The sequence below is a fragment of the Panthera onca genome, chromosome D3, assembly GCF_046562875.1.
Source record: "Panthera onca isolate mPanOnc1 chromosome D3, mPanOnc1 haplotype 2, whole genome shotgun sequence".
In the NCBI taxonomy this organism is placed as follows: domain Eukaryota; kingdom Metazoa; phylum Chordata; class Mammalia; order Carnivora; family Felidae; genus Panthera; species Panthera onca.
In genome coordinates, this window is record NC_138350.1 from 57,697,710 (window position 1) to 57,713,486 (window position 15,777).

General features: G+C 54.4%; 1 protein-coding gene and 1 long non-coding RNA gene across 51 annotated transcripts in view; one reads left to right on the top strand and one right to left on the bottom strand.

Annotated features, from left to right (window-relative positions):
• The window catches only part of CELF4 (CUGBP Elav-like family member 4), a 299,755-nt gene that overhangs the window by 159,134 nt on the left and 124,844 nt on the right, over window positions 1–15,777 (bottom strand). The gene's annotated exons all lie outside the window — the stretch shown is intronic.
• On the top strand, window positions 1,438–14,123 carry LOC132665939 (uncharacterized). The gene is made up of 3 exons (XR_009604358.2): window positions 1,438–2,721; window positions 8,978–9,175; window positions 13,194–14,123. It is a non-coding gene; the product is annotated as an uncharacterized LOC132665939 (long non-coding RNA).

Sequence of the window (15,777 nt, forward strand, 5' to 3'; positions counted from 1 at the left end):
ATCCTTCAAGGCATTGCTTGCAGTGTCTGAGGAGTAGTTGGAACCCCCTCTCAGGAAAATGTCTTCCCGTGGAGCCCACCAGGACAAACAGGAGAGAGAGAGAAGGCCAGCAGGACAGGGTTACAGGTGGCATCCTCACAGGGACCACACAGCTAGTCTGATCCTAACCTTGGCCGCTTCCTAACCCTGTGAACCCCACCTTGATGTTCTGCAGCCTGTCTGACCCTCGGGGCCTCCCGGTCTCCCTGCAAAGACCAAAGAGACAAGACTTGCAGACAGGCAGGGTAAGAGATGTATGTCATCTGCTCATAATGAGTTCTGTGGTTGATAGTTTACCTGCAGGATGATCTGAAGGATGTCGTGGGGCCAAATGGGCCCCAAGTTTCTAAACTCTTGCTCTTTTTTAAAAAAAAAGTTTATTTATTTATTTTGAGAGAGAGAGAGAGAGAGAGAAAGAGAGAGGGCACATGCATGCAGGGAAGGGGCAAAGAGAGAGGGTGAGAGAGAACCCCAAGCAGGCTCCACTCAGCACAGAGCCCGATGTGGGGCTCGACCCCATTACCACGAGCGTGAGATCACGACCCGAGCCAATATCAAGAGTCAGACACGCAACTGACTGAGCCACCCAGGCGCCCCGTGGCGCCCCATCTGAACCCTTGTTCTTATGCCTCAGTTCAAAGTTTGGCACCTGCCACCCCTTCAGTGTGCCTAATTTCCTGGAAGTGCCACCAATTAGGGCCATCATGGAAATTCACTTGCCCTTCAAGGCAAAAGTGGTCTGACCAAAGCCTCTGTGTCCCCTCCCAACCTTTCTTTCTGTCCCTCCCCACCGAGTGGGGATACAGAAGGGTAACCATGTGGTTGGGGAAGGCAAGCAGCCCCCGTGCCCAGCTCTGTTGGCGGTAATTACTGCTGGATAAATAAACCAGAGGGGGAAAATCATCAGAAAATCTAATTACTAAGCGGCGCAGAGGTTTCAACCTTGGTCAAGTATGGGCAGGTCTGATTTATGCAGCATCATAAACCCTGAGCACCAGCCATCCTGACTCTCACCCTGGGGGGCTCTGCTATCTCTTTCTCAGGACCACTGGGCCCCCTCTGAGCCTCCATCCAGAGTTTCAGCTTTTCCAGACTTGGACTCTGTGTGCATTCCCTGCCCCAATCTCTTGGAGTCATAGAATTTTTAAAGTAAATAAACTTCAGAGACCATCTAGCCCAGCCCTGGAAAGAACAGTGAAGAAGGAACCAGAAAGTTTGGCTTCTGCTCCATTCCTCCCACTGTGTGACCCAAGTCGACTTCTTTGGACTCTCTTACATTTCCCTCATTTCTAAAATTTAACGTGGGGTAATAGCGTATATACTCTGCTTGTCTCATCGGGTTGCTGTGAGAATAATCAAAAAATATTGCAAAGCACTCCTCGAAAAGGAAGGCCACTGAACAGTCTTTTTTAGAGAAGTTAACGCCCAGAGAGCTTCAGTAACTTGCCAAAGGCACACAGCTCTGAAGTCACTCGGTGGACCTCCACTGGCAGTGAGTGTGTGGGCTCCTTGACAGCCATGCTTTCTGAACACGGGGTAGGTGCCCGCGGCACTTCCTTCTGGGAGACTTGGCTGACTGTTCGTGCTCACCCAGTCTAGCATGGAGCTGGTTCACAGGCAAGCTGCAAGGGACATGCTGGATTCCTGTGACAGGGCTATGGCTCAGCAATCCCACCGTGAGCTGCCAGCCTGCGGGGCCCTACTATCCTCAAGAGCGGGCTCTACTCTATTTCTATTTCCTTCGCACCTCATGCAGGGCCTCGTGCCCAGGAGGGGCTCAATCAATGCGACAGAACATACAGGCTAATTGCTAATCAATATTGGTTTTACTTTTCCATGTTTGATTACATGGGTTTACAAATGAATTGCACTTTTAAGTAATGAAACTGCATTTCTTTAAAATGATTCCAGAAGTATCTTCATGATTACCACCAAGAAAGATGTGCTGGGGAGGGGGTTAGTCCCTCTGGACTGTTCCACTCAGGGAACCACAGGCATGCTGTGAATCAGGGAAAGAGGCAGGGAGAAGGGGCCGGGGTTGAGGTGTGGGCCAAGGGTGACCCTAGAGAAATCTCCCTCCTGGGGGGCCCCTTGGCTGGGGGCTAATTGGAGCTGGAATGGAGCCATGACTGAGAGATTCACCGAATTCCTGGAAGGCGCCTGGAGCCTCCCCCCATTCCACCCTTCCTGGGAAAGCAGTCAGGGAGACAGAAAGCTTGGAGCCCCCATTGGGGAGAGGCCCAAGGAGCTGCCTCAGGGCGTGAGCAGGAGGGGGAAAGGAAGGAAGTGGCCACTTGCCCTGGAGCACTCAGGTTCCACTCACTGCTATCCGGAAGTCAGTCTGACCGCCCTCTGCCTGGCAGGACGGAGAGGGGTGAGGGAGGACGATCAAACTCTCGGGAAAACCTTTAGGTATCAACAGTAGAGGACCCAGGGAAAGACAGGGACCCACCCTATGCTGGGATGGTCCCTGCAGGATTTTTAGCAGCAACAGTCGTGCTGAGGCCCTGGCCCATCTCCTCCTCAAGACCCCCTGTGACCCAGGCGGGGCCAGTTGACAGCAAGGATCCCAGGAAGGAAACAGCCCCCTGTGGTGGCCTAGGGTCGGTGGGAGCTGCGTCCTCTGCGAAGGACTCGCCAAACGGCCACCCCGGGCTTCTGGCAGCTGCATGTCGTGCTCACGTGAGTCATCTGCTCTTCTGACCACATGGCACATCGATCTGGCAGCTGTGGGCGCCCTGCTGGGAGGCGTGGGGTGGGAGGCAGGTGGGAGAATTCCAAGCCCTGCCTTCACCTGAAAGAGGCCAGCCATGCAGGGAGGGGACCCTGGCTCTCAAAATAGAAGGAGCTGCAGGGACTAATTCATAGCCCACAGTCGACTGGGGACAGCAGCCGCCAGAGGCAGTGTGGCCTCGTGGTGAGGGTGCAGCCCAGCCCCAGCCCCAGGCCCTTGGGGGCTGAGATCCTGGCTCACTCCTGGCTAGCCACGTGACTCTGGGCAGCTACCTCACTGCTCGGCGCCTTGGTTTCCTTATCTGGTAAAAGGGATGACAGCACTTACCTCACAGGGCTGTTGTGAGGAGTGAATGGAATAGTGAGAGCCATCCGGGGGAAGGCTGGCTGTGAACGGGAATCCTCAGGGAAGGCTTTGTGTAGGAGGTGGGACTTGAACTAGCGGTGAGACAAGTAAGTGCAGGGGACTATGTGAGCTAAGTGTGCAGGTGGGGCGTGCCCTGGGAGCACTGGGAGTCCTCTGTGTCCCCCTTTTGCCTGTGAGGATGCTTCTGGGGCAGGGCAGGGGCAGGGGAGTGGTGCAGGGGCGAGGGTGTGTTCCTTGTGCGTGGGGGCTGCGGCCTGCCCTGTGGTACAATCACTTCAGCAAACAGGGAGAGTAGAGGCTTCGTGAATCCCATGAAGAGAACTTTCTGAGCACAAACTGCAAGCCAGGGGCATCCTCCAGTGACCACAGAAAGTGTGGCTTCAGTGTCCCTCAAATAGATCAGAGGCTCCCAGCTCCTGGGGCCCTGCCTGGGGGTCCACCTGGGAGCCTCAACCATCTGGAAGCCCGAGAGAGACCAAATGGCCTCGCTTCTCCCTAGTAAGAGCCTGATGCCACATTGTACTGCCCTGTTCTGGACCAACTCGAGTGAACATGGGGCTTGAACCTGGGGCACTCCAAGTCTCCTTAGCCAAGGTGTCCCCTTCCCTGATTCACTACATTTGATCCAAGCATAGGTAGGATCTGCTGGATCTTTGGTCCTGATGCTCCCTCCTCTCACCCCATCCCTTCCCTCCCAGACTTCTCAGGGGACAGACCCACCCACACTCTGCCAAGAGAGTCACAGCCCATGATTGGGACGGCCGGGATCTACCTGCAACCCCAGTTTGTAGCTGTGGAAGCCAAGGCTCGGAGAATTGAACAGGAAGCGTTCCGAGCAGAACCCAGCCCTTCTTGCTCTGAGGCCAAAGCATCCCTGCTTAGCCTGCCTTCTCCACCTTCCTGGGCTCTGGCTGGCCCAGCTGCAGGGGCCGGGGGTCTCCACCACCTTCGCCAACACACGGGTCCTCCTCACCACCACCCCAAGCCCCACCAAGCTTTCTTCTTTAACTGCAAGCATCTCTGTGTGCGGAGGAGGAGGAAACAGCCTTTGGAGTCGGTCCCAACTCTCCTGCTCTGATTAACGGCCGCCCCCTGCTCTCGATTGTGTCATGTGTGTGAGTCATGTCTCCCCAGCCAGACAGTGACCTGGCCGCCTGCCGCCGCGGCCACGTGCTCCCTCCTCCAGAGTCCCTGTGGCCTGAGCGCACAGTGGGGACTCAGTGAGTGATAAATGGATTGGAGACTCAGGCACGAGGGTGATTGAGCCTGACCTTTGCTCTCTCCACAGAGAACAGGCTCGTGGAGCAAATTAACGGTCAAGCAATCCCAGGATGGTCACATGCAGCCTATGAAATGTGAGCTGTAAAACATCTGATGTGAATTCAAGCCCTCCTCAGGCAGTGTGGATTAGCATGGCCTGATTCTTTCCCCGGCAGGCAATCCTCACACCTCCCTCCGGTCACCCACGCCGGTGTCTTTTTAGAAAGTGGCAGAGTGTGAGCAAACACGGAGAAAAGATATTCCTGGATCCTTGCCCTCAAGAACTCTCATTTTCAAAAGCCAGTTCTTCCTGTCTAACTTCAACCCTTCTTGCTGTGAGAGGTGCCACTCGGCTGCCACACCATGGGCAGAAAATCATGACCCCCATTGAGGCAGGAGGAGAAACTGGGTCTAGGGGACAGCGATTTCCCCAGATCACAGAAAGAGTCAGGGCCGGAGCAGGGGCCCAGATCAGGGACCTGACAGTGGTCCAGGCAGGCACTCTCAGCATCCTCCCTCCACCTGCAAGTCGGGAACAGGTCAGGGAGGGGGCAGCAGCCCGCCTCGTTGCCGGGATGGCCAGGTGGGGGACACCCTTGTGGCATATTAGAAAAACAGCTCCTTTCCCCCTCTTCAGACCTCCTGGGAGAGGAGGAGGTCTGAACTCTCCATCTGTGCTCCGAAGTCCAGTCCACCAGGCTCCAAATACTCCTCCCTTGCCCCCCGATCCTGCCATACTCTGGCCACTTGTGTGCTGTCCTCTACTCTGCTCTTTCAGACCCAAGCACATCCCCTCTCCCTCCCTGCATCTGGCACTCATCCCTGTGCCCTCTCCAGGAGTGCTCACAGCCCCAGGCAGTCTGCAGGCAGACACTCCTGTCTCTTAAAGACTCTTGGGACATGTGTTCTCGTGCTACCTTCTCATGGAACCCAATTGCCAGGGGTGAATGTGGGACTCCCAAGGACAGACTTATTCTAGGTTTCCCGCCCTGCCCAGCCTAGGACTAGGCACCCGAACGTGCTTGCCCATGGCACGTCCATTAACATCTCTGCTTTGAAGCAAAGACAGCAAGGTTCTAACCAGCCTCCTGAGCCCCAGTCAGGATGACCAAGGGGTTCCCTGACAGCCCCTGTTCAGGAAGCCCTCCTGCCTCCCAGCTTGCCACCTGGCTTTATCTTATTGCCACCTGGACGAGAATACCTGGGACCTGGAAAATTCATAAGCACATGATTCCTTTACGAAAAATTAAAGAAAGAAGAAAAAAGAAAGCACACTGCCTTTCCACTGAGCTGTTCATAATTACCTAATCAGAGCAGGCACCGTGCCCTTGTTGATGGGGGAGAAACCTTGTGGAAATTTGAGAAAGAAAAGAGTGGGTTTCCTGGGAGAGTTCTGGGGACAGGAACCAGTTCCCCCCGCACAGGCTAGACTATTTGTATCTGTAGCAGCTAGAGCTGCTGGGCAAAAGCCCTGGGGCCACTGTCCTTCTCGGCTTGGGGACACCTTGAAAGATGAGCACATCACAGCCTGTTGGAGGAACTTCTGGTCATATACTGGTTCTCCCAGAGAAGACACGGGAAGGGAGGAACGGGTTCCTCTGCCATGTCTGTTGGGGACAATGGTTGGAGAGGAAAAGGCATGCTGGCAGTGACAGTGGCCACTGAGGAAGGAGCAGGGCACGGCCCTTGCCCTCGGGTGAAGGCAGTCCCAGTCTGTGCGCGTCCCCTGGTCAGAGAGGATGTGCACCTCAGCTCCCAGCTGGACTGCCCCCGTGCATGGGTCCTGGCCATGGAGGCTGGGTGGTGGCTTACACTCCCTCACCCCGGCTGCCTGGCCACCTCTTTGCTCCACTCCTGAATTCCACCACAGTGACAACCATGATGTGTGCTATCAGATGACAGCCAGACTGCTATTTCCAGTGTCCCCAGAAGTGGGGGAGTGCACAGAGAATGGGGAACCTGTCCTCCATCTGCTGTGGACACTAGGGGTGACTAAGGGGGAAGTCAGGTCCCCTCTCTGGCCTCAGTTTCCCCTCATGCAAAAAGGGGCCGGTGGCCTAGGTGCCTGCTTCTCCTGGCCCCAGCTCTGGTCCTGAGGTTTGGTGGCACACTGGGGGCTGGGTACACCCAATGGCTGGAAGGGGGGGCACCTGTTCTGTGACTGAGCCCTAAAGAGGGGCTCAGGGACACATAGGGCCATAGTGGTGCCCACAGCGGGCTGAGCTAGAGGAGAACAACTGGACTAAGCCACAAATGGCCCACAAAGTGGATAATAAACCTGCAGAATATTGAGAGAGACGGTTGCCTCTCCCAAGTGGAGCTGAGCATGGGTGGGCTTGATGGTTTCTAGGATGCCCACCTCCTTTCTAGGGCACCCATCTCCTCCATCCATCAGAAAAGCCACCAAAGCTCTCAGCTCTGGCCACTGAGGAAGGAGGTTCAAGGCTGTGGAGGGCTGGGGGCACGGCAGCCTGATTGGGGGTCCTGTTTCCTTAAAAGTCTCATTAGGACACAGGGAAAACAACTTGCCAGGCCATGTTGCTTCACTGCCACGTGTGGTTTGCTGCACATTAAATTCATTATTTTAACAGGTCAATGCCTCTGACAGATATTCATTTGTGGGAGATGGGCACGGCTGCTTCTTTAATCCCCGCGGATTACTCGGCTCTCCCGAAAAGCGATACCGGCAACTTGCAGAGACTTTAATCCCAGTCACTCCAGACTGTTTACAAGGAGAAAAACAAACCTGCCTGCGTGGAGCCCAGGGCCGCCTCGCAGCCCTGTCCCAGTCCGGCCCGCTTGGCAGGGCGGGGCTCGGCCATGGTGCATGTTGGCAGCAGCAGGGACAGAGACGGGGAAGCTGGGTCCCCTCCACAGTCCCGGCAGCCAGAGTGCACTGCTGCTGGCAGAGGTCCTGGGAAGGTCCTTGTTCTGGTGACCAGTGGGAAGCTGCTCTTACCTCCTCCAACGCCAGGTGGCTGAGAGAGATTACTGTGTGGGGTGGGAGCTGGGGGTCCTGGGGTGGCATTCTGAACCCACCCTTGTCCTGTAAAGGTCTCAGTAGCCCATGTGGGGAATAGCACAGGGGGACATGCCTGTGAGAGGCAGGGGGTCCCTTCCTGAGGAACTCCCACAGGAGACAACTCCCCAAACCCAGCTCCATCCTTTGCTCTGTGGGCACAAGACCCAGTGGGTTTGCTGATGTCCCTAGCTGGGTCCTTCCAGGGAGCAAGCAGAGGGCCTCACACAGTCACCTCTCCTATTGGAAGAAAGTCAACCTGGGCCTGACTCAGGATGCCCTCCCTGTGGCCTCCAGCGACTCTTACAGTCCTGGCCTCTTCTTCTCTCCAGCCTCTCCTCTGACCTCGAGTCTCCGCCTGCCTGTGGCTCCCTCCCTGTGTAGACATCACTCTTTTAATCAGCCTTCGAGGGCCTCCCTCTCCTCTCAAGGCCCTTTGGTCACTAGCTCCAGTTGTCCTTCTCGGTACCTTCCTCGGCCCTGAGCCCTCCTGGGACCAGCCCTCAGACCTCTCAGTGTTACTACCCCCTGGGCACAAAAGGGAGAGCAAAGGGGAGAGGTCCCAGAGAACCCCAGTCCTTCAGAGTCATCTATGACAGTGATAGGGGCTGGCAAGGCACCCAGGCCTGCTACAAATGCTTTGTTTTCCTCCTGGTCTCCCAACCTATGCTTAGACACACTCTACTAGGCCTGGCTTCTACTGGAGAATGTGTCGTGTGTGTGTGTGTGTGTGTGTGTGTGTGTGTGTGTGTAGTGTGCATGTGCATGCTCACCCATGGCTGTGTGTGTCTGTTGTATGTGTGGCTTCACCTTCCTGTGAGTACGTCCGTCCATGTGCTGGGGGCAGTGGCTACCTGTCCAGTGAATAAGTAATTAATTGGTGGGTGATAAAGCTATTAGCCCTAGAGCTTTCGAAAATAATGAATAAGGGTCCAGCAGATGTCAATATTTGAAAATACTAATTTAAAGCCTATTAGCTGAAACAAATTTTAATTAAACAGGGAATAATCAGGGTGATGAGAGGAAAATAAAGCTTTGGCCAGTGGCTGAGTCCTCTTGAATGCAGAGTGAAAAGAAGTAAAGGGATGGTTTGCATCTGGAGCTTGGGCCTGGCCAGTCACCACTTGGGTGATGAACCAAGGGGAGGCAGGGGAAAGGTCAAGAAGGCCACATCACATTCCTGTTCTGGGGCTCAGTGGCCTCATCTGTAAAATCAGAAGGGGTCCCAGGATTGTTCTTAAGCAGACTTCTGTACTAGGGGAAGTAGCTAAGCAGAGAGGTTTTCCTCTGAGTGTATCCACTGGGGTGTTTCCAAGGGTGTTTATGATGGTGTCACCCCAAAGTGGCTGGGACAGTGCTCTCACGCCCAACAGTACAGTTGACAGGACACATAGCATTTGGAGGAACTCATTACTTTAGTTTTCCCAGATGGGATCATCTAATTCCCTAAAACCTCGGCTTTGTATAGACTTTAAATCTGCACTCACAGGAAGACCTTCTGGTGTCAGGTGGGTTATGGGACAAGGAGACTCTCAAGGAAGGTTCCGTTTTTGTTTCAGGTAGTGGCAGCATCGTAGGAGGAGATGTGCCTGAACATTCCAGGCCAGCCCACAACCCTGCAAATATTTGCAAATATTTGCTGAGGCCTCAGCGAATGTGTCTTTGGGAGGCAATGGACACCTGTGTGACCATCAGAAACCAGATTTGGTGACAGTCAAGACATTCCTGGGGCCGGCCTCCCACGAGCACCCATCATGGTAAGGAACGTCCTTGTCACACTTGCGGTTGCCTACTTCGTAACAGGGGCTGGAGCTGTTGCTGACTGTGTGAGTGGTGCTCCTCTATTTGCTGGAAATGTTACTCTCTATCTCGCCCTCTGGTACTTAAGTCTCCTGACAATATGCCCTTCGGGAAGAACGTGTTTATTCACATTTCCCACCACCCTACTCTCTGACCCACCTTCTCTTGGAAGAAGGACGTTCCCCCCGCCCCCCAGGGTGTGGCCAGCCACAGAGGGCAGTCAGTGGGCCAGGAAGTGGTGTGTGACTGTGCATCTGTGTCTGTGTGCATTTGGCACACCTCTTTGTGTCTCTGTGTGTCTATATGTGTACTTGTGTGTGCAGGTCTGTGCACACACGCGCCTGTGTGTCTGTATCTGTGTCTGGTCAGGGGGAAAATCCAGGCCTGGATTTTCCCAGTAGGCAGCACCACCCCAGAGCAGGACTGCCCTCTTCCCAGGGCCCCAGCTCTAGCAGACAGACACAAGAGCTTCCGCTCACATCACAGCCTCTTTGGTTATGTATTTAGAAGGCCCCGTGTTCCACAAATGGTGGAGGTGGAGATCCTGTTAGCCTGGGGCTCCCCTCTGGCCTCAGTGCAGCCGGGGCTTTCCTCTAGGGCTTACTTCAGGAACCCAGGACAGCCTCGTCTTCTTGGGACTGATCTTTGTTGAAGACATCCAACTTGGACTCATGCAACTCTCCGCCTCCCGCATCAGATGCCCGCCTGCGGTTCTGGCTCCCCACTTGGCCTCCAGCATCCCTGCCTGGCCCGCTCTGTCTCCAGACTCTGGACACGAATGTCCAGACCAGCTGTCTCTTCCCACAGGCACCCACTTTGTCTCAGCCCCTCCCCAGGGACTGTGCCCCCTCCCTTACTCCTGCCTCTCACAGAGGGTGGACTTGGGCTCTGCACCCCTTCCCCAGCCACCCCAGGGCCTCAGCTTGTGCTTGCTTTGAAAGCGGACCTCCTGCCCAGTGCCCTGCCCCCCACCTCTGCAGCTGAGGGGGGGCTGGGGGCTCCATCCACTCAGTCAATGCTGTTGGAATTGAAAGTTGCATAATAACCTGGGGCCCCTTGGAAACTTTTCATCTCAACACGGAGCCTGATTAAATAGCAACAAAAATAAATTATGTATACACAGGGTTGTAAAAGCACCCAGAGACTGGAGACTTGGGGTCTGTGCCTCATATAAATGCAAATACTGTAATAGCATTGCAGTGGGTCCCCTGCCCCCACCCCACACAGACCCGGGCGGGGACGGGAGGGTCCTGGGCAGGGAGGATGGTCTATAACACAGCTGACAAGAACCTCGAGCCTGAGCCTGCTGGGGTTTTAAACAAAACCTAAAGCCAGGCATGAAACCTAACTCCGTATAGAAAGAACTGACCTGGGACTCTGGTTTAGGACCTAGTTTGCAAACAAAAAGCTGCAGAAGCCAGCTCCTGCATCTTGGGTCTGCAGGGCAGGTGGGGTAGGATACTGAGATGGGAGGAGGAGCACTGAGCAGGGAGACAGGGGGCCTGTTTTCCCAAGCATCTTCACCAAGATGCTGTAAGACACTGCCTCCTGGCCTTAGCCCCTCCTGTAAGGGGGTCATGTGTTGGCCTCTCCAGTGACCGCCTGGAACGCACTCCCTCCACATGTCCCCCCTTAGGGGAAGCGCTCGCCTTCTCCTCGCCTCCTGGGGAGCACAGGGTGCTCACATTAGCAGCTCTGGCTGGGACTGAAGGTGGGGGCAGGAGCTTTTTATAGATGCAGGTGTCTCTGGTTACGGTGGCCTCCCCCACGCTCCCTCCTTTGCCAGCTTCCTCCCTCCACCCTGGCTCTGGGAAACCCTTCCCTGGGCCTGGCCCCTGGGTCCTGGGATGAGTAAAGGGTAGAAAGGACTTCAGGTCCCACTCCAGTTGGAGTTGTGGGTCAGCTGTGTGCTGGGAGTGCTAACGGGTCATGGGGCCCCTCCACTCCCCTCTGCCTCCTGACGGGGCTCTCCCCTGACCCAGCATCAGCCATTGCCTGCCCAGCATCTAGTTCACTCTCTGGTATATATAGCAGGTGCCCAGTTAAAATTGTCCAACTGATTGGTTAAAGTCCTATGCTGAGGACTAACGCTACTTTTCCTGGTGGCCTATTGTCCCCTTCTTATTTTTGTGCTATTGTTCTATTACGCAGCTGCCCCCTCTCCCGTAATTATGTGAAACCTTGGTAAACCAGTCACCACAGTAAGATTAAAGTATTAAACTTCCCTGGCAGGTGAGCTCAGCACTATGTACTTTCCAAAGTGCCTTCTTATTACTTCTCTCATTTAATCCTCCTAACACATCTGCAAGGCTGTCTGGGCAGGTACCATCATGCCCAATCTACAGATGAGGAAACTGAGATCCCGGGAGGCAGCTTGTCCACACTCACATAATTAGGCCTCCTGAGTCCTAGGCATCCGTTCTATGTAAAAGCTATAAAAGCACAAAATGGGTCTTCTGCCTTAAGCACTTACTTTTCCACCGACTGCAAGGAACAACGGGGCAAGAAGGATGCCGGTCTATTGTTGTCTCTGGGCAGAGGCTGAAAGACCAGGCAGCTCAGCCTTGGGTCTCATCCAGTCTTTGGGTCCACTCCTGCCGGGTCGCCAACCTCCAGGTCCCTGCGGCTGGCTAGCAGCCAGCACTGTACCCACCTTCTCATCCATGCAGCTCGTCTCAGATGGGGGCTATGGTGAGGGTCACCTGATAGTGTGGGGACCCAGGCTCCAGAGCTCACCCTGACCAGCCCCATCCCAGGAGAGTCCCCCCAGTCAGTGCCTTGCACACCTGACCTGGGCCCAGAACATAGAGCTGGGAAGCAGGGCAGGAAAGAGGGCATCTGTTCTCCTACTACTTATTTGGAGACACCGACTTAGAGGAAGTAGAGAAGAACAAACAGGAGAAGCCATGGCTGGGCTATCCCGTCCTCCAACTTTATAAACAACGGCTGCAAACCATGCTTGCCGAAGGCTGCTCGTGTGTGGATCAGGCAAAGCCACCCCCAGTGGAAGGGATCGGGGAGACTAGTATGGTGCTACGCAAGCTGGTGTGCCACGGTAAAATGGTAAAAATGTCCATACAAAGAGCGGCACTGGGTGTCATACCTGAGAACGAGGGGACTCTCTCTTACTGCTTCAGGGTCATCTCTTGGACTGCCCCCAAGGACAGCCACCAGGATGCATGCCTGTATACGGCTGCCGCCCTGGTGAGTCCTCCGTGTGTGGAGAGACTGGCTCTACCCCAGAGACATGGCCGGCATCTCCCACTTCCTGCTTGTACCCTCCTCAATAGTCGCCTGTTGTAGGAAGAGACTTCTTGCCTCCAAGGCTTTTCTTACTATGGCCTCTCAGCACCTTTATACTCTTTATATTCTACGCTCTTTCCATTTGCTCCTGGTTAGAAGCAGGCTTGCAACTCACTACTGCTAAGTTTCTTTCGAATGCCCGGCTCCTGTCCCTATCCGTGGTAGGCACATCACAGGAATTCTATTGCCATCCACACGTGCCTCCGGGGCTCTATGTATGTCCAACGGACAGAATGAACCAGACACACTGCCTGCTGTTGGAGTGATGTAACATGTGTCTGGGATGTGCACAGTGGGGTGTCACCCCTCTGCCTTTCCAAGTTCAGTGCTTCCTGTGCTGATGTCTCCTTAAGAATTCAGGGTGCTTCTTGGGGCCCCTGGGTGGCTCAGTTGGTTGGGCGTCCGACTTGGGCTCAGGTCATGATCTCACAGTCCGTGAGTTTGAGCCCCGCATCATCGGGCTCTGTGCTGACAGCTGGGAGCCTGGAGCCTGCTTTGGATTCTGTGTCTCCTTCTCTCTCTGCCCCTACCCCACTTGTGCTCTGTCTCTCTCTGTCTCTCAAAAATAAAGGTAAAAAAAAAAAGAAAAAAAAAGAAGTTAGGGTGCTTCCAGGACTGCGAGAGCCAGAAGAAGTTTGGGAGATCATCTGAACCCACCCCTTCTTTCTGCAGGTGGAGACACTAGGCCCCTGCCTAGGGAAGGAGCTGTTCCAAAGCACCCAGCAGTTAGAGGTGACATGGGGACAAGACCCAGACATGGTAGCCTGCAGTCCTACACTGTGACATAGCAGTTGATGTTTTCCCTTCTGTAAAGGGCCATCATCTTCCCATTGTCTGCCCCCCAAATAGACTGAATGCTGCTTGACACAAGGATCACAGCTTCCACTCCGTCTGTGCCCCTGTCACACAAGTCACACCAGCAGAGCACAGAGCACACAGCGAGCAACAAATAGCACTAGTGACCACAGAACCATTGTTGTTTGAACCTTTGTTTTAGGAAACTATCTCCAAATGCCACGTGATGGCCACAACTATCTGTGTCTTGGGACATCTCATAAGCCCTGGCCAACCACAGAATGGGCCGCCTGGCAAGTGGGGAGATCCCGATCCCTGTTGGAAGGCGCGTGCACACAAAGACCAACTGACCATTTGGGAGAAACGCTGGGGAGAGTACTCCTACAGCTGGTACGAAACCAGACCACCTGGTTTCCAAGTTTCATCCTCTCTCTGAGGTTTTATGAATCTGTCTCTTTGGGGATGAAAGGAGGGACAGAGAAGTAGGCTGAGTGGCACATGTCTGGAGCCGTGGAAGATGGCTGGGTTTGTTGAAACCAGTCTTTGAAACTGGCCAAGCTCCTCCAGGACTTCAAATGCCTGTAAGAGGTTGAGTCTGGAAGGTTCTAAATAGAGAAATCCTCATTGAGCACTCACTACACATAAGGCACTATTTAGCATGTTAGTTGTCACGGGTAAGACAGACAAAAATAAGGCTTGGTGTCTGATTTCATGGAGCTTATAGTTTTGTTGGGCAGAAGAGAAGTTGCACATAAACTCTGAAACGTAAACCATAAAAAGTGAATTAATAATACAAGAGTTAATTAATAGTGCCAAATAGAAAGAAAAATGATGTTTCCAGGGCATACGTGATTGGCTGCCCAATGACAGGTTTAAACAATAAGGCCTTGGGTTACTCTGAGGATGAAGGAGCACCCATTTCTGGGTGCAATGCTCAAGGAAAGTTCTGGAGTCTGGTTTCTGGCATCTGCACTCTATTAATTGCAGTTGTGACACTGGGATTTGACTTCCAAGGATCATCCAACAAAGCCCACTAATGGTTGGAAGCCCAAGGTCACTCCTGCTACTCATCTGGGGGAGGGGGCACAGTCACCCATCATCTTCTTTGTGGGGGGGGCCTTCTGGGGCTCCTGTCCCCAAGGGCAGAAGCTGACAAAACAGAGGGCTTGGCTATGGATCTTCCTGTCCTTCTCACCCCTGGGAGTGGGGTCAATTGCTTCATTACCCTAGCAAGGCGTGTTGTGCAGAGGGGAGGTGGGCCTGGGGGCGTGCTGGTGCTTCTCCTCTCCAGTGGGTTGACAGGCGGCACCAGAAGCCAGGCCTTTGGGGCCTGCATCACGGTGGGATGTTTTGGGAGACCACAGCTATGATGGAAGAACACCTACTACCTCTGCCTATCTCAGCAGAGGGAGTGGGGGGAGACTCTTGTCCCTATACTGAATCCCCCAAGTCTCCCCAGTGTCTAGTTGGGGATACAGCCACCAAGGCCACCCTGGAACACTGGCCCCTAGCTCCAGCCCCCCACTTTTCTTCCCTGCTGATGCCCTAAGCAAGGATAGCACGTGCCTTAGTCCCTTGTCTGCCATGGGCGAGGATGGCAGCTTGGCTGTGGTGGCAGTGGAGACCCAGATCTTTGGACCACCTCCTCCAAAACCCCAGGTGGGAGGAATGACAAGTCCACAGGATGTGGTGAGGGTCCTGCCCTCTCTCAAGGCGGCTCCTGTCTCTCCCAGCTGCTGTCAGCGCTTGTCTTGGTCCCCCTTTGGGGGATGGGAGGGTGGTGTTCTCACCAGACCCCATATTTTAGGACTTGGACCCTCAGCATCCTGGCTGCCTGTGAACAAATCCCCATTTTAGTTGAGCTAAGGAGGAACTCTTCCTGCTGACTTTTCTCCACAGACAGGAACAGGAGCATCTAGAAGCCATGGGGTTGGCATGTCTCACAGGACCCCCTGGGCTTATTTGGTGGACCAGTGACAGCTTGCAGCCCTGTTCTCCAGGCCAGGATAGTGTGTGTGTGTGTGTGTGTGTGTGTGTGTGTGTGTGTGTGTGTGTGTGTTGGGGGTGGGGGGGTGGTGCTTCTGGCTTATGTGTCCGATGTGTCAGGGTACTATTGCCTGTGGTTCTAGTCTGGGTGTGTGAGGCCACCGCAACCTCCGCTCCACAGCCAGCAGTAGCTCCTGTGTGTCCTGTCTGATTTCAGTTCCTTTGGCCGATAAGTTTCTCTCTCTTGTCTTAGGAAGATCTCCAATCCTTAGTTTTCTTGGCAGCCTGACTGAGACAACTGACAGGGTTTGAACCTAACAAATGATCAAGTTCTTCCCAGCTCAGGATCTCGGCAACACCCACTCGCCTGGGTTCTCTGCGATGATTCATCTCTCAGGTGCCTCCCGCTGCCCCCACGTCATCACGCACACCTACCTCCCAGCTACACACCCAGCTCCCAGGCAGCTCCAGGGAC